This window comes from Lithobates pipiens, unplaced genomic scaffold (assembly GCF_037356315.1).
Source record: "Lithobates pipiens isolate NorthernLeopardFrog02 unplaced genomic scaffold, aLitPip1_a1.2 Scaffold_11, whole genome shotgun sequence".
NCBI classification, from domain to species: domain Eukaryota; kingdom Metazoa; phylum Chordata; class Amphibia; order Anura; family Ranidae; genus Lithobates; species Lithobates pipiens.
Window position 1 is genome coordinate 22,238,972 of NW_027507696.1, and position 16,625 is coordinate 22,255,596.

Below are 16,625 nucleotides of genomic sequence, written 5' to 3' on the forward strand. Positions count from 1 at the left end.
GACATTTTTATCATTTTTTTCACACAAATAGAGCTTTCTTTTGGTGGTAATTAATCACTTCTGGGGTTTTTAGTTTTTGCTAAACAAACAAAAAAAATACCGAAAATTTGTGGGAAAAAACAGTTTTTATAGTTTGTTATAAATTTTTGCAAACAGGTAATTTTTCTCCATCATTGATGTGCGCTGATGAGGCTGCGCTGAAGGGCACGGATAAATGGCACTCATGGGCATTGTTAAAGCTGCACTGATAAGCGGCACTGATAGGCAGCACTGAAGGGCACTGATAGGCACTGACAGGTGGCACTGATGGGCACTGGTAGGTGACACTGAAGGGCACTGATAGGCAGCACTGATGGGAACTGACAGGTGGCACTGATGGGCACTGGTAGGTGGCACTGATAATGACACACTGATAGGTATTAATAGGTGGCACTAGAAGGCACTGGTGTTCATTGCTTAGCAGTGCTGATATGCACTGGTAGGTGGCACTGGTGGGAAATGGTAGGTGGGTCTAGAGTGGGCCGGACCGATGTCCCATTTACTCCCGACGGTAATCGTCTTTTTTTTCTCCTCATGCTCGAAGTCCCCTTTCACATTGAGGCAGTTTTCAGGAATTTTACAGCTAGAAATAGCACCTGTAAAGTGCCTGAAAGCTGCCTCCCATGCAGCCCAAATGTGAAAGTCCGAGTTCTTTCACACTGGGGTTGTGTGCTAGAAAAAGTCCTGCAAGCAGCAACTTTGAGGCACCTGCCCATTGCAATGAATGGGCAGCACTTCCAAAGCGCCTGAAAATTGATTTTGGAAGCGCCGCAACACGGGTTTTGTTTGCTTGTCAAAAAGCAATACTTTTGTTTGTTTATGAAACTTGGTTTTGTTTATAAAGACGTTATATTTTGCAACCGCTAAATCTGTGAGCATGTTATTAGATGTTTACTCCAGTAGTATATAATGAGTTTGGCAATTCTAGAGAAATGCCTAAATAATTAATTACAATGTAACTAAACACATTAGATTTTAGTCAAAAAAATGTGCTGGAGATTTTAGTTGATTAAAATACAACTAAAACTAAAACAAATAAGTACAACTTAGGGCCAGTTCACACCAGATGCAGTCCAGTGCGTTTTTTTTTCTGCATCAAAAATGCATGGAAAGTAGGCCATATGGTTTCCAATTGCATAGTTCACACCAGTGCGGTCAGTTCCAGGGCTTTCCAGTTCCAGAAAAAAAAAGTAGACCATGCTGCATTTTTCCTGCACTGGACTGTACTGGAACATGGTAAATCGCATCAAAAACACGCCAGAATGCACCAAAAAATGCACCGGACCCCAGTACAAAAAAAAAACAGGAAAAAGAACATCTGGAATGCATCCAGAAACGCATCATAAATGCACCAGAATGCGCCAAAAACACGTTAAATATGCGCAATCAGAAAAGCATCTGGAACAGATCTGGAGTACGTTTGTGGTGTGAACCAGCCCTAAAACTACAGTGCCATTTTAGTCAAGACTATGGCTAAACTAAAATCGAAATTTAATATCAAATTAACACTAGTAAAGCCATAGTGCTACATAATATATGGACCACTCTATCTAGTGGCCAAAATGTGACCACTGAAATACCTCAATTAGGAAATATACTGCATTTTGGCCACTAGATGGCGCTGACAGTCACATAAAGTCATTGTATTAGAGAAAATAAAGGGAAAATAATGCAGCCTGGATGGATGCTTGTGACATTTTTCTAACTAATGTTTTATAATTTGACCCCTAAGTGCTCTTACAGTATCCTGACCATTTCAGATGCTGAATCGTATTGCTGCTTAAAGTACCCATCATAAGTAATATATTATAAATGTAAAGATATTTACACTGCTGCTCTCAGCTATATCTCACTCTCTTCTCAATATTTCATTTATTCATATATCTACATTTATTATGCTGATGTGACTTTATTATACTATTTTGGGTAAAAGATGGCAATCCACTATAACATTATCACAATAATTTTTTTTATATCAAATAGTTTTTATTATTATTATTTTTTTTTTGTTATTGCTTATTACATACAAAAATTAGTGGTAAACATAAAAATTATAAGCATTTAATTTAGTTTCTAGGTATACATAAAAAAAGATTAGATCAATCAAGCACTAGAATAGATCTCTATTTTACAAAGAACATAACAAGACAAAACAGACACACACCTCTATATAAGATTCCATTTCCATTTATATTATACTATTCTCTGCTTCTTAATTTATTATGAATCAATCTCCTCTCCCCCTACTCGCCCCCCCCCCCCCCTTCACAACCTCCCCAAATAGGCCATCATAGAACAAATTACTAGAGTCAAGCCAATAGGACCATATTTTATTGAATTTTTGGGGAACTCCTCTATGTTTATATGCTAGTCGTTCTCTTTTTAATATATAATTTATTTTATTACACCATTGTTTATGAGTTGGTGGAGTTGTTGCTATCCACTTTTGTAAGATGAGCTTACGGGCAAGATAGAGGGATCTAGTGCACATTATATACGTCTCTATGGGTAAGGCTCCATCTGGAATTATTCCCAATATTGCTATTTTTGGGGTACTTATTATTTCCGTCCTCATGTTTCAGATTATTGTATACTTGTGACATTATCACAATTATACAATAATCTGAAACTTGACTGTAAGTTTTCAAATAAAGCTCTGTTCCCCTAATCATTTAATAGAATCATTTTGGACTGAAATTCAAAGGGCCTGACAATAAACTGAGATATGACAGGGTCAGTATAATATATAGATACAGTATGCCTCAAACACAAGCAGTCGACATTTATCAAATATTTTTATGAGATGTCCAAACAATAAATAGGCAACATAGCAAGTTTCCCAATTGTCCCAGGCTTCTAAGAGGCGCCAAGCAGTTTCTCTATATGTGAAAACTCACAATCATCAAAATCATTGAATTCCTAAAAGTCCCAAATAAGTTCACCACAACACTATCTGTGGTCACAGATAGTGTTGTGGTGGACTTATTTGGGACTTTTATGAACTCAATGATTAGATGATTGTGAGTTTGCACATATAGAGAAACTGCTTGGCGCCTGCTGGAATCTGGGGACAATTGTGGGTTATCTTTGAATATATCTATTTACAATAAGTTGGCTGCATGAACTGATTTTTAAGGTTTTTTTCCCCCCAAAAAAAAGTCTGTGTTTTATTATACTTAAGTTGATTATATTTTTCACAGTAGTATGCAATGTATATATATATATATATATATATATATATACATTTATATTTATATATATATTTATATATTTATTTATTTTCATCCTCCAGGGCACAATGGTGATTGAATGTATAATATAGCAAGTTGTTTAATGATCTACTTGTGTACGGCGTGGAAAATATAGGCCTGCCCTGCAGCTCACCTTCAGTGATCAGCAAAGCTAAGCACAGCGCTTTTACACCAGAAATGGCATCTGATGTCTAGAAGGTGCATTATATGCATAATGGGTTAACTATGACCTTCAGACCCCCCACTTTAAAAGGAAAGAATTAATGTGCAGATGTGTAAGGAAGTAAGTTTGGCTGTAAATCTCATGGACAGTCTGTGTTTAATTACTGCACTATTAAAAGGAAATGGGTGGTTTGACAAAGTTACTTCCCATTTCCACCCGACTGAAAGCGGAACTTTGCTTTATCTGAAATACAATGCACCTGATGGTCTAACTGTTCTTGACAGTCTTGAGATTTGAACTGGGATGTCTAGTCACTGGATCCTCTTGATGTGTCTTGATTTCAGCTCACAAACAGATCTTATATAAAGTAAAGTAAATAACATTTGCTCATTGACAAATGCAAAGTTAGTGAAAACACCTTCAATTCACATGCCTGTGCAGACAATTTACATCTATGGGTTGTAAAATCAAAGGGAATGAGAATAGAAAATGCTTACCCACCTGTTTTACCTAATCTACTTTAAAGCAAGCCTGTGGGAAAAAAGCAAACAAAAACAAAACAAAACTGGGTGCCTAAAAAACTGGGTGCCTGCACATTAGAAGTTTTACATACATAAAAAAAAATGCATTCACATAGGCACATCAAATTATCACCATATTGTTTTGACTCCATCTAGTGAACGTAATGTGGATTTTTTTTAAATTACCACAATAAAAAAGAAAACAATACAGCATCGTGGCCACTAGATGGAGCTGATGGTCATAGGCGATAGTAATAATACAAGCAATTCAGTGACAATTTGTTGTGCCTGCATGAATGCTATAGACATCTGTACCATCGGCATTCACATTTTTTTATACATAGACACCATAGCACAACCGTTCAGCAGTGTTTGTAGTGCAGGATCCCAAAGTAGTGTGGCACTGTAAACACAAGCCTGCTTACTTAGTTGTTGATCCTGTATCTCCCCTTCTATAATTCACTATTGGACAACAGGGAGATGCAAGGAGGTTTGGACCTGATACATCAGCCACAAAAGATGTCCACTTTTTGTAGGGTGGAGTCTACTTCTATTCAGGGACTACAGGCCCAATGGATACAGTGCCTTGAAAAAGTATAGCCCTTGACATTTTCCACATTATGTCATGTTACAAACGAAAAAAGTAAATGTATTTTATTGGGATTTTATGTGATAGACTAATACAAAGAGGCACACAATTGTGAAGTGGAAGGGAAATGATAAATGGTTTTCAAATTGTTTTACATATAAATATCTGAAAAGTGTGGCGTGCATTTTGTATTCAGCCCCCTTACTCTGATACCTCCTACTAAAATCTAGTGGAACCAATTGCCTTCAGAAGTCACATAATTAGTTAATAGAGTCCACCTGTGTGTAATTTAATCTCAGTATAAATGCAGCTGTTCTGTGAAGCCCTCAGAGGTTTACCATAGTGAACAAACAGCATCAGGAAGGCCAAGGAACACACCAAACAGGTCAGGGATAATGTTGTGGAGACGTTTAAAGTAGAGTTAGGTTATAAAAAATCTATTGTAATCAAGTGAAACCCACCCACCTGGTTGGAGATAAAGTGGTGCTAGCCCAAAATATAAATTCATTTGAAAAATTGCTCCCAAGGGCCTATGGGCAGCTAGAAAAAATTTGACTGAATAGAATATATAAAAAAAGTTCTTTATTGCGTACAAATATATGAAAAAAACACATGAATTAAAAGCTGCATGAGCTCTGGTATGCATGGTATCCAAACATGAGATGTCAATATTACAAATAGCAAAAAAGAGTTTCTTAACACTAAATGCTATTGCTCAGAGAAGAGCCCTAGCAATCGTATATTGTTCTGATCTTCCTGAAGACATCTTCAAATTGAAATATCATGCATGACCAGAGTCGATTAAAAACATATAGGCAGGGTAGTTTCCAGGTGGTAATCTGTCCAAGGAGTATGGAACGGGCCCACACTAACCCATGGAAAGTCACACAGACTAAATGTGAGACAAAGGGCAAGGGAGTACAGACATACCCATAAGTGGCATTAAATGGTAAATAACATTCAAATCACAGCTGACACTAATGGGAATCCTTTCAACAGTATATATGTATGTATATATCCCATTTCATTGTACAATAAATTAAAATCCAATGTAGTTTATCTCTACAGGTCCTCTGTTTGTAGGGGCATATATATATATATATATATATATATATATATATATATATATATATATATATATATATATATATATATATATATATATATATATAGTGTGTAATAACCAAGTTTAAAGAGTCAGGGATTCATGCGAGGAATACTGGGAATTCCTCACATATCCAGGTAGGTGCAAGTATTATTATCTATCAGCCATTCCCATCCTGCAACTGATCACTTGCTGCAAGGAATGAAGTGTGTCAGTGTAGGGAAGGTTATAAAAAAATATCCCAAGCTTTGAACATCTCACGGAGCACTGTTTAATCCATCATCCGAAAATGGAAAGAGTATGGCACAACTGCCAACCTACCAAGACATGGCCATCCACCTAAACGGACAGGCCGGGCAAGGAGAACATTAATCAGAAAAGCAACCAAGAGGCCAATGGTAATTCTGGAAGAGCGACAGAGATTCACAGCTCAGGTGGGAGAATCTGTTCACAGGACAACTATTAGTCGTCCCTCCACAAATCTGGCCTTTATGGAAGAGTGGCACGAAGAAAGCCATTGTTGAAAGAAAACCATAAGAAGTCCCATTTGCAGTTTGCGAGAAGCCATGTGAGGGACACAGCAAACGTGGAAGAAGGTGCTCTCGTCAGATGAGACCAAAATTGAACTTTTTGGCCTAAAAGCAAAACGCTATGTGTGGCAGAAAACTTCTCTCAAGCTGTCTTGCATACACACGGTCACACCAAATTTCGACTGTCAAGAACACGGTGACTTACAACACATACCACGGAACTAGAAAAAGGAAGTTCAATAGCCAGCAGCCAATAGCGTCCGTCTCGTAGTTGAATCTGAGCATGCGTGAGTTTTTGCGCATCAGAATTGCATACACACGATCGGAATTTCTGATACAAACTTTTTCCGTCTAAAAATTGAGAACCTGCTCTCAATCTTTTGCTGGCGGAAATTCGGCAAGCAAAATTCTGATGGAGCATACACACGGTCGCATTTTCTGACGAAAAGCTCTCATTTGTCTTTTGCTGGCCAAAATTCCAACCGTGTGTACGTGGCATTAGAGTCTCAAAAGACTAGGACGGAGGTTCACCTTTATGCAGAACAATGACCCTAAACATACAGCCAGAGCTACAATGGAATGGCTTAGATCAGGGTTCTCAAACTGGTGGCCCTCCAGCTGTTGTGAAACTAGAAATCCCATCATGCCTCTGCCTGTAAGAGTCATGCTTGTAACTGTCATCTTGCAATGCCTCATGGGACTTGTAGTTTCGCAACAGCTGGAGGGCTACCAGTTTGAGACCCCTGGTTTAGATCAAAGCATATTCATGTGTTAGAATGGCCCAGTCAAAGTCCAGACCTAAATCCAATTGCGAATTTGTGGCAAGACTTAAAAATTGCTGTTCACAGACACACTCCATCCAATCTGACAGAGCTTGAGCTATTTTGCAAAGAAGAATGGGCAAAAATTTCCCTCTCTACATGTGCAAAACTGGTAGAGACATCCCCAAAAATACTTGCAGCTGTAATTGCAAGGAAAGGTGATTGACTGAGGGGGGGCTGAATACAAATGTACGTCATACTTTTCAAATATTTATTTGTAAAAAAAAATTGGAAAAGCATTTATCATTTTCCTTCCACTTCACAATTATGTGCCACTTTGTGTTGGTCTACCACATAAAATTCCAAAAAATATATTTATGTTTTTGGTTGTAACATGACAAAATGTGGAAAATGTCAAGGGGTATGAATACTTTTTCAAGGCACTGTAGACACCCAGCATTACCTGCACAAACCAACAACCCTAATGTTCTAACTATTGGACCATGTACTGTATGAAGCTCCACTATTTTCTCTTTCAATGGTTTTTATTAAAGATTTTAAAGGATACAGAGCATAACCTCATGTAAATGCAGGACCCACTATTTTCATCATAAATTAAACACTTGAAGATCTCAAGCATGCTAGATACACCCAGCAGAACATACATTACCTGCCATATAATGTTTCCTGTTCTATATATTTGTATGTGTAGCCACTGGGACCTGCTGTCAGGTTTACAGCCAAGGTTCAAACCTGTACAGTGTGATACAATAATCAGGTCCTACTAAGATTCACAAACTTTGTTACATTGTAGTCAGCTGCAGCTGACAGATGAAGCTTATTTTACATTGTATTTAGATGCAAAACTTGAAAGTCCATTTTTAAAACCTCAATTAACTACCTCCTTTTATCTCTCTCAGAAGTATTTTTCTTACTTTTTTATAAGAATAAAAAAAAAAATTATGTAAAAAAAAATGATTGGGCTGCAAATGCACAACACAGAACTGCATGTGAATTGCACAGGAACGCATAGTGCTTTACTATGCGATTCCTGGTGTGGACCGGCCCTTAGAGAACAATGCCACCAAACTAAACCCCTGTTGTAATAGACAGTGTGGCACAGCCTACTGCATTTAGGTGTGCACCCCAAAGCTCAAACACACATGCCTTTCTCTGCAGCCTCAGCTGCACGGTGCAGTGAATGAATGGGAAGTGCTCTTTTCTGAGCAGATTCATTTTCATTCACAAACTGAAGTATAGTAAACAGTACTTCAGTTATGAATAAACACATAGGGGGTTATTTACGAAAGGCAAATCCACTTTGTCCTACAAGTTCACTGCAAATGCACTTGGATGTGCAGTCGCTGTAAATCTGAGGGGTAGATCTGAAATGAAGGGAAGCTCTGCTGATTTTATCATCCAATCATGTGCAAGCTTATATGCTGTTTTTTATTTTCCTTGCATGTCCCCCTTCGATTTACAGCAACTGCACTTCCAAGTGCACTTGTAGTGCAAAGTGGATTTACGTTTTGTAAATAACCCCCATAGAGTGGGTGTCTTCACTGTGTTCATTTATAAAAGGAAGGCACTGGTAAATGCAGTGGCGGAACTACCGCCATAGCGACACACGCGGCCGCTATGGGGCCCGCAGCTGAGAGGGGCCCGTGGGAAGGATGATGTATGCATACTGGGGGGGGGGGGGGGCGAGCACCGCCCGCACGGTCCCCCAGACAGCGGAAGTGAGGAGAGGAAGAGGCAAGCTGTCTGTACGAGCAGTGAGCTGTAATAGCTTTCATTTGAATGTCTTGTGTTCCCGGGGCTCACCGTCACATAGCCCCACCTCTTGGCCCGGTACCTTTGATAGACAGAACATCGGTCCAATGCGGGACATGTGACGTCATCAAAGGCTCCGGGCCAAGAGGTGGGGCTATGTGACGGTGAGCCCCGGGAACACAGGACATTCAAATGAAAGCTATTACAGCTCTCTGCTCGTACAGACAGCTTGCCTCTTCCTCTCCTCACTTCCCCTGGCTGGGGAACTGTGCGGGCGGTGCTCGCCCCCCCCCCCCCCCCCCCACCCACTCTGAGGCAGCCCCACTCTTGCCAGCAGCCATTTGAGGGCCCCAGTATGCATTGGCTCGCCTCTTCCTCTGCTCAGGTGAGGCTGCATTGTGACTGCACATTCATTCAGCATTTCTCTAGTTGCTAAATTCTAACATTAGTCATTGGTTATATAAAGGAAAATTGCCAGATCATTTAGATCTTTACAAATGCTGATCTTTTAATTCGTGCTATATGGTAATTTTTTGAATTGGCAAAGAAACCAATGTTTGAAAAAAATGTTATGTCTAAAGAACATGTAATGTATAGTGCATTTTTGCATGTAGGAAATATCTTCACTACATATTTCAGATTTTTATTTTTATTTTTTTACAGCTATAAAAGGTAGCAGTATTAGTGTTTGCGTTTTTAAACGATAACTTAACTACTTGCAGACCGGACCAATTTGCTGGTCAAAGACCAGACCCCTTTTTGCGATTCGGCACTGCGTCGCTTTAACTGACAATTGCGCGGTCGTGCGACGTGGCTCCCAAACAAAATTGACGTCCTTTTTTTCCCACAAATAGAGCTTTCTTTTGGTGGTATTTGATCACCCCTGTGGTTTTTATTTTTTGCGCTATAAACAAAAATAGAGCGACAATTTTGAAAAAAACGCATTATTTTTTACTTTTTGTTATAATAAATATCCCCCAAAAATATATAAAAAAACATTTTTTTCCCTCAGTTTAGGCCAATACGTATTCTTCTACATATTTTTGGTAAAAAAAATCTCAATAAGTGATTATTGATTGGTTTGCACAAAAGTTATAGCGTTTACAAAATAGGGATAGTTTTATAGCATTTTTATTAATAATTTTTTATTATTTTTTTACTAGTAATGGCGGCGATCAGCGATTTTTATTGTGACTGCGACATTGTGGGGGACCCATCGGACATTTTTGACACATTTTTGGGACCATTGTCATTTATACAGTAATCACTGCTATATAAATGCAGTGATTCCTGTGTAAATGACACTGGCGGGGATGCGATCGGGACCGGACTCACGGGGGTCCTGACCAGCGATGGCAGGGCGGCATTGAATATTGGACGTACCTGTACGCCAATATGCCTGCCCGTGCCATTCTGTCGACGTACATCGCCGTGCGCTGGTCGGGAAATGGTTAAAGCGGGAGTCCGCCGTTTTTTTTTTTTTTTTTTTAAAGCCAACAGCTACAAATACTGCAGCTGCTGGCTTTTAAAATAATGACACCCGCCCAGCACGCCCGCGATGTCGGCACCCGAAGCCGATCTCTCGATCGTCTCTCGGGTGCTGCCGTCGCCATCTTGGGTATGGGAATCAGGAAGTGGAGCCTTGCGGCTTCATTTCCCGGTTCCCTACTGCGCATGCGCGAGTCGCACTGCGCAATAAGGATGGTCCCCGCTGTCTCTGGGATCCGTGTGTTTCCCAGCAGACAGCGGGGGACCTTCGGAAAGGGGCGTAGATTCTGCGGAAAGGGGCGTAGCTTCTGCAGATATCTATGCCGGAAGTGGGTGCAGATACCTGTACTGTACAGTTACCTGCACCCCCCTCCCCTCTGAAAGGTGCCAATTGTGGCGCCGGAGGGGGGAAGGGTTCCAATGAGCGGAAGCTCCACTTTAGGGTGGAGCTCCGCTTTAATTTTTCACTTAGAATGAAAATGAGGGAAAGAAAAAAAATCGCTGGGTTGATTGGTTGAAAAGGGACAGTTGGTAGATTCAACCCTATAATGAAAATTCTCACTTTTATTCTATCCAAGTAAAGGTATAAACCTCTGCCAAATACAATGGGGCTGATTTACTAAATGAGTAGAGAATGTTTACTCTCAAAAGTGGTTATGCTAAGCCAGCCTTTCTCAGCCTTTTCAACACAAAGGAACCCCTCAAATAACTTTTCAGTTTCAGAGAACCCCTGCTAAAAAATGACTATATCTACAACTCATGATATACTAGTATGATGGTCAGTGGGATGAATGCTCCTTACGCTTGTGGTCATTGGGAAGAATTCCCACCTTACAGATAGCTAAAAAGATCAATGGTGTCAGTGGGAACTTATCTGAGGCAGAAATTAATCAAGGAACCCATAGCAACCTCTGGAGAAACCCTAGTTGATAAACCCTGTGCTAGGCTACGGTTTAGTAATTCCTTTATTAATATTATAGTGTAGCACCCTCTACCTTAGGTAAGTACGTGCTAGGTGTAGGTTTTGTGTAAGCTGCCAGCGCAGGTAAATTTAAGAAGGCCTATGCTGTGAGCTAGGTCTGTTTGTTTTGATCTGGGGGCAGGGGAGTGGTTTAGTATAGCAGCAGGTGACTGATATGTGCCTCAGTTCTTGGGCGCCTCCTCTGTTTCCAGGGAGAAGGTTCTGGAAAAGGGGCATGGCAGAGAGCTGGAGTGCCATGAGGTGCATGTGGGAGCTCTGACCAATCCCCAACTAGGACTCCTTCATATACCCATGGTCAACCTGCTGTGGGAGGAGTTGTCAGCTGGATGATGGAGTGTTAGACTGTTGTGTCTGAGGGAACCCCCTTTCTTGGGGGGGGGGGGGGGTGTACCTCAGGCAGGGTGCTCGGGGCTGGGAGGGAGCCTCTCCTTACACGGTTATGGAGAGGTGTCTGGGAACAGGAGCCAGAAAGGACAGCTGGTCAGTAAAGTCATTCAGGAGGGATCCAGGCCAGGTATCGGTGAGTGGAAATCACAGTGGAAAGCTCTGGAAGAGACATGCCAGAAGTTGGATGTAGAGCCAGAGCCCCCCACTCTGAGGCAGTCCCACGCTTGCCAGCAGCCATTTGAGGGCTCCAGTATGCATTCCTCATCCTCCCCGGTAGTTCCGCCTCTGGCTCGCCTCTTCCTCTGCACAGGTGAGGCTGCATTGGGCACCTGTCACGCTGCATTGGGCACAGGTGAGGCTGCATTGGGCACAGGTGGGCACAAGTGAGACTGCATTGGGCACAGGTGAGGCTGCAATGGGCACAGGTGAGGCTGTATTGGGCATGGATCACTATGCATTGGGCACAGGTGGGCACAGGTGAGGCTGTATTGGGCACGGGCAGGCCATGCTGCATTGGGCACAGGTGAGATCACATTGGGCACAGGTGAGGCTGCATTGGGCATGGGACATTCTGCATTGGGCACAGACAGGTCATGCTGCATTGGGCACAGGTGAGGCTGCATTGGGCACAGGTCACGTTACAATGGGCACAGGTGATGCTGCATTGGGCACAGGCCACACTGCATTGGGCACAGGTGAGGCTGTATTGGGCACTGGACACGCTGCATTGGGCAGTATTGGGCACAGGTGAGGCAGTATTGGGCACGGGCAGGCCACGCTGCATTGGGAACAGGCAGGCCACATTGGGTACAGGTGAGGATTATTGAAGCGCTAACACCAGCTGTTTGGAGTATCTTTATCTGTTGATTGTTAAACTTTCTGGAATACGTATATTGCTATTGTGGTGTAGGATCTGGGCGTGTTGTCCCTCCATCCCTTTTCTTTGCTTCCTTCCTTCCTTCCTCATTCATCTCAGACTCGAACCACACCCCCTTTGAGCCACGCATTTTAAACCACGCCCACTATTTAATTTAAGCCCCACCATTTTTTGTGGGGGTGGGCCCCATACAACATTTTGCTATGGGGCCCTGTGATTTCTAGTTACGCCCCTGGGTAAATGACATATTTACTAGCCCCTTCCCCCACTCTCCAACCTGAGCCAACACAAGGGGAATCAGCACTGCACATAGTGATTAGGGTGTGCCCAGGCACACCTGCACATGCTTATGGGCACAGCTGTGCACATGTGCAGAATCTCTGGAGAAGATTCTGACTTGAGGGTTATTAGCAGGAAGGAGACTGATCCGAGGCAGTTGATTTGAAGACTGGGAAGTGGGGCTGGGGGATTACAAAAATGAGTGTAACCACAATAAAAGTCCAGTTTTACCAGTAACCAGTAATAATCAGGCTTAAAATCAGGTTTAAAAATCGGAATATTCAGTGTGAAGATATTATAATGATACAAGCTTATAGTGGCCATGCAAGCTTTAATAAATGATCTTATCTGATTGATCTCTTCGGATTGGAATAACTGATCTATAGCTGACAACCCATGTGATCGATATGTCAAACAGTGTGTGACATTGAAAGTTAAAGCGGTTGTATAGGATATTTTCTTTTATTAAGATAACAAACATTTTATACATACTTGCTCTGTGTAATGATATTGCACAGAACAACCCCAATCCTTCTCTTCAGGTGTACCCTGCTTGTTCTCTTGGCTTCTCCTCTTCTTAATGTCTCAGCTATAGCTGCATGAAACAAACCCCGACAAGCTGGTTGTACTGAAGTCAATCGATGCAATGACTTCAATACAGCCAGCCTGCCCATAGATGGTTCAAAATCCATCCGGTTCCTGTTGATCCGACTATGGCTGGCCCTTGTGTCTGATTTTGCAGCTTGAATTAAGGGATGAAAAGTTACATAAAGCCTGGCATTTCTTGTGCTGTCACTTCCCTGAACAAAAGCACTGCACACTCAGTAACTGGGAGGTCATTAGTGAAGTAAGGCAGTTTAGGCAGCAAATGCTAGATGGCATCAGAGCTTTCATAAAGCTAAAGCTAGTCATACACGTACAGATGTTCACTCGTTTAACCCAGGGCTGAATTAAAAAATATCAATCAATTCCCCCATCTATGCTAAACATTGTGGAAAGGGGAATCTCAAATGCCAGCTATTGTATTCAGGCAGCTACAGCACCTGCCATTGTCAAAATATGTAAACAGTGGCTGCATCTGAATGCAGTCGCTGATTGGCCAGTAATTTTCTACCTGGCTCAGTCGATTTTGAACTCGAATTTTCTCAGGCTAGGAACTGCTGACATGACTACCTATTGCTCAAATTCTTGCCCATTTTTTGTTCCTGTGTGGGATTACCATTATCATCTATACCAGACTATCATCTAGGAGAGGGTTCCTCAACTAGTGTTCCTCCAGAGGTTGCTAGGGGATCATAGAGCAATCAGCAATTTCTGCCTCTCAGATAAGTTCAATGATCTTTTTAATTATCTATAATATATCCTTTGGCAGGGGTTCCCCAAGACTGGGAAGTTATTTCAAGGGTTTCTCTGTGTTAAAATAGGTTGAGAAAGGCTGCTCTAGGATAAGAGTCTGATATAGATAGAGGGAATCTTCTGCTGATTTGTTTACAGAGTTAAATTGTCTCAGAACTGTCATTTACCTGTAATTTAAAGCGGAGTTCCACCCAAAAATGGAACTTCTGCTTTAAGCACTCCTCGCCCCCCCTTACATGCCACATTTGGCATGCAATTTTTTTTTTGGGGGGGGGGAGTGGGGGCTTCATTAGGAGGGGGCCTTCCTGTCCCACTTCCTCCTTCCTCCCTGCGGCCGCCAAGATGGCCCCTCCCTCTAGGCAATCTCCTGGGACACATGACAGGTCCTAGGAGGTCACCTGTCCTCTTCGGGAGCGCAGCGCGACTCGCGCATGCGCTGGCCGTGAAGCCAAAAGCTATCACGACCGGGTGCCCAGAGTGACAATGGAGGCGACAGCGCTCCATTCAGCCACATCGCTGGACCATGGAACAGGGTAAGTGTCTGTTTATTAAAAGTCAGCAACTACACTTTTTGTAGCTGCTGACTTTTAAAAAAACATAAAAAGCTTCTATAAGTCTGTCATATGGTTTTTCTCCCTCATCCCTGTTAATCTGTAATCCTTGACAACCAAACGGCGCTTACAGTTAGTTCCCACCTGGGGTAAGCGGAAAAAGGTTTTCAATTACAATAAAACCTTGATTTGAGAGTAACTTGCATGGAAAAGAAGAAAGGTAACAGCTCTCTCTGCAAGGACAACTCAATCCAAACACCAGGTTCACTCACAGGTGCAGAGGCTTAATGTGTCCCAACACACTCCAATACAACAGTAGTAAGAAGAGCCGGCAACACTGTAATCCTTGAAGTGTCATTTATTGGTACATCAGAGTGACAATAAGACAATAAAGCTGATGCGTTTCAGCAATAGCCTTAGTCGTAACAGCTACGACTAAGGCTATTGCCGAAACACGTCAGATTTATTGTTTTATTGTCACTCTGAGTACCAGTAAACGGCATTTCAAGGATTACAGTGGTGCCGGCTCTTCTTACTACTTGATATACAAGCGTCATGTCACAACTGAGTATAAAAGAGAAGAGAAGCGTCTCTAAAGCCCCATACACACTATCAGATTATCTGCTGAGTTTTTCCTTCAGATTTACCAAAACCATGTAGTAGAAGGGCCTGCCTGATTGCATACACATTGAAACTCCTAAGGTTTGTCCTCATATTATATGGTTTTGGTAAATCTGAAGGAAAAACTCAGCAGATAATCTGATAGTGTGTATGGGGCTTTAGTGTAACAATATTGTTTAAATTTAATGAATCTATAACATTTAGAAACTCACATAGTTGATGATTAAAACAGGCACATCTAAATATGCAGGCATCCGGGGTAAAGCTGTCCACATAGACCATCTTCCTCACCGCTATTGACGTCACCCCTTATATGCTGCGCTCCACGAGCGCTTCAAACCTTGCTTTCAGATTGCTCTACTGCAGGGTAGTCTTCCCGGTCACGTTTGCAGACTGACAGCAGTGAGAGCTGGCGGTGCGGGGGATGGTCGATGCGGACCGCTTTTACCCCGGATGCCTGCATACTTAAATGTGCATCTTTTAATCATCAACCATGTGAGCTGCTAAATGCTGTACCTTCATTAACCACTTCAGCCCCGGACCATTTTGCTGGTCAAAGACCAGACCACTATTTGCTTTAACTGACAATTGCGCGGACATGCGACGTGGCTCCCGAACAAAATTGGCGTTCTTTTTTTCCCACAAATAGAGCTTTCTTTTGGTGGTATTTGATCACCCCTGCGGTTTTTATTTTTTGCGCTATAAACAAAAATAGAGCGACAATTTTGAAAAAAGCGCATTATTTTTTACTTTTTGTTATAATAAACATCCCCCAAAAATATATAAAAAAACATTTTGAAGCAGAGATCAGCATCACGAGTTGCTAGGTAAATAGCATTTCCCCGTTCAGCCGGCCAGTGAGACGATCACGTGTATGCCCGCGGCGATCGAGTCCGCGGGACCCGCGACCGGACTCACGGGGGTCCCGACTGGCACGCGAGCGCGCCGCTGGCGGTGTGCTCGCGATGGCAGGGCGACATTAAAGATTGGACGTACCTGTACGCCAATATGCCTGCCCATGCCATTCTGCCGACGTAGATTTGCGTGCGCTGGTCGGGAACCGGTTAAATGTAACCATATTGCTACACTTAGAGGTGCCTCTCTTCTCTTTTATACTCTGGAGCTCCTGCCAGATTTTGCTTCTAATCCCCTTGTGGAGGCTTCCATTTGTGGATGGATATTTTATGGTTATACAACCTGGTCATATTGCTATAATCTTTTATATGGACTATAAACTGAAGGAGTTCTGAATAAATGGCTGTGGAATGAATCATTTGAGTTTCCATTATTTTTTATGGGGAAATTCGCTTTGATATACGAGTGCTTTGGATTACAAGCATGTTTCCGGAACA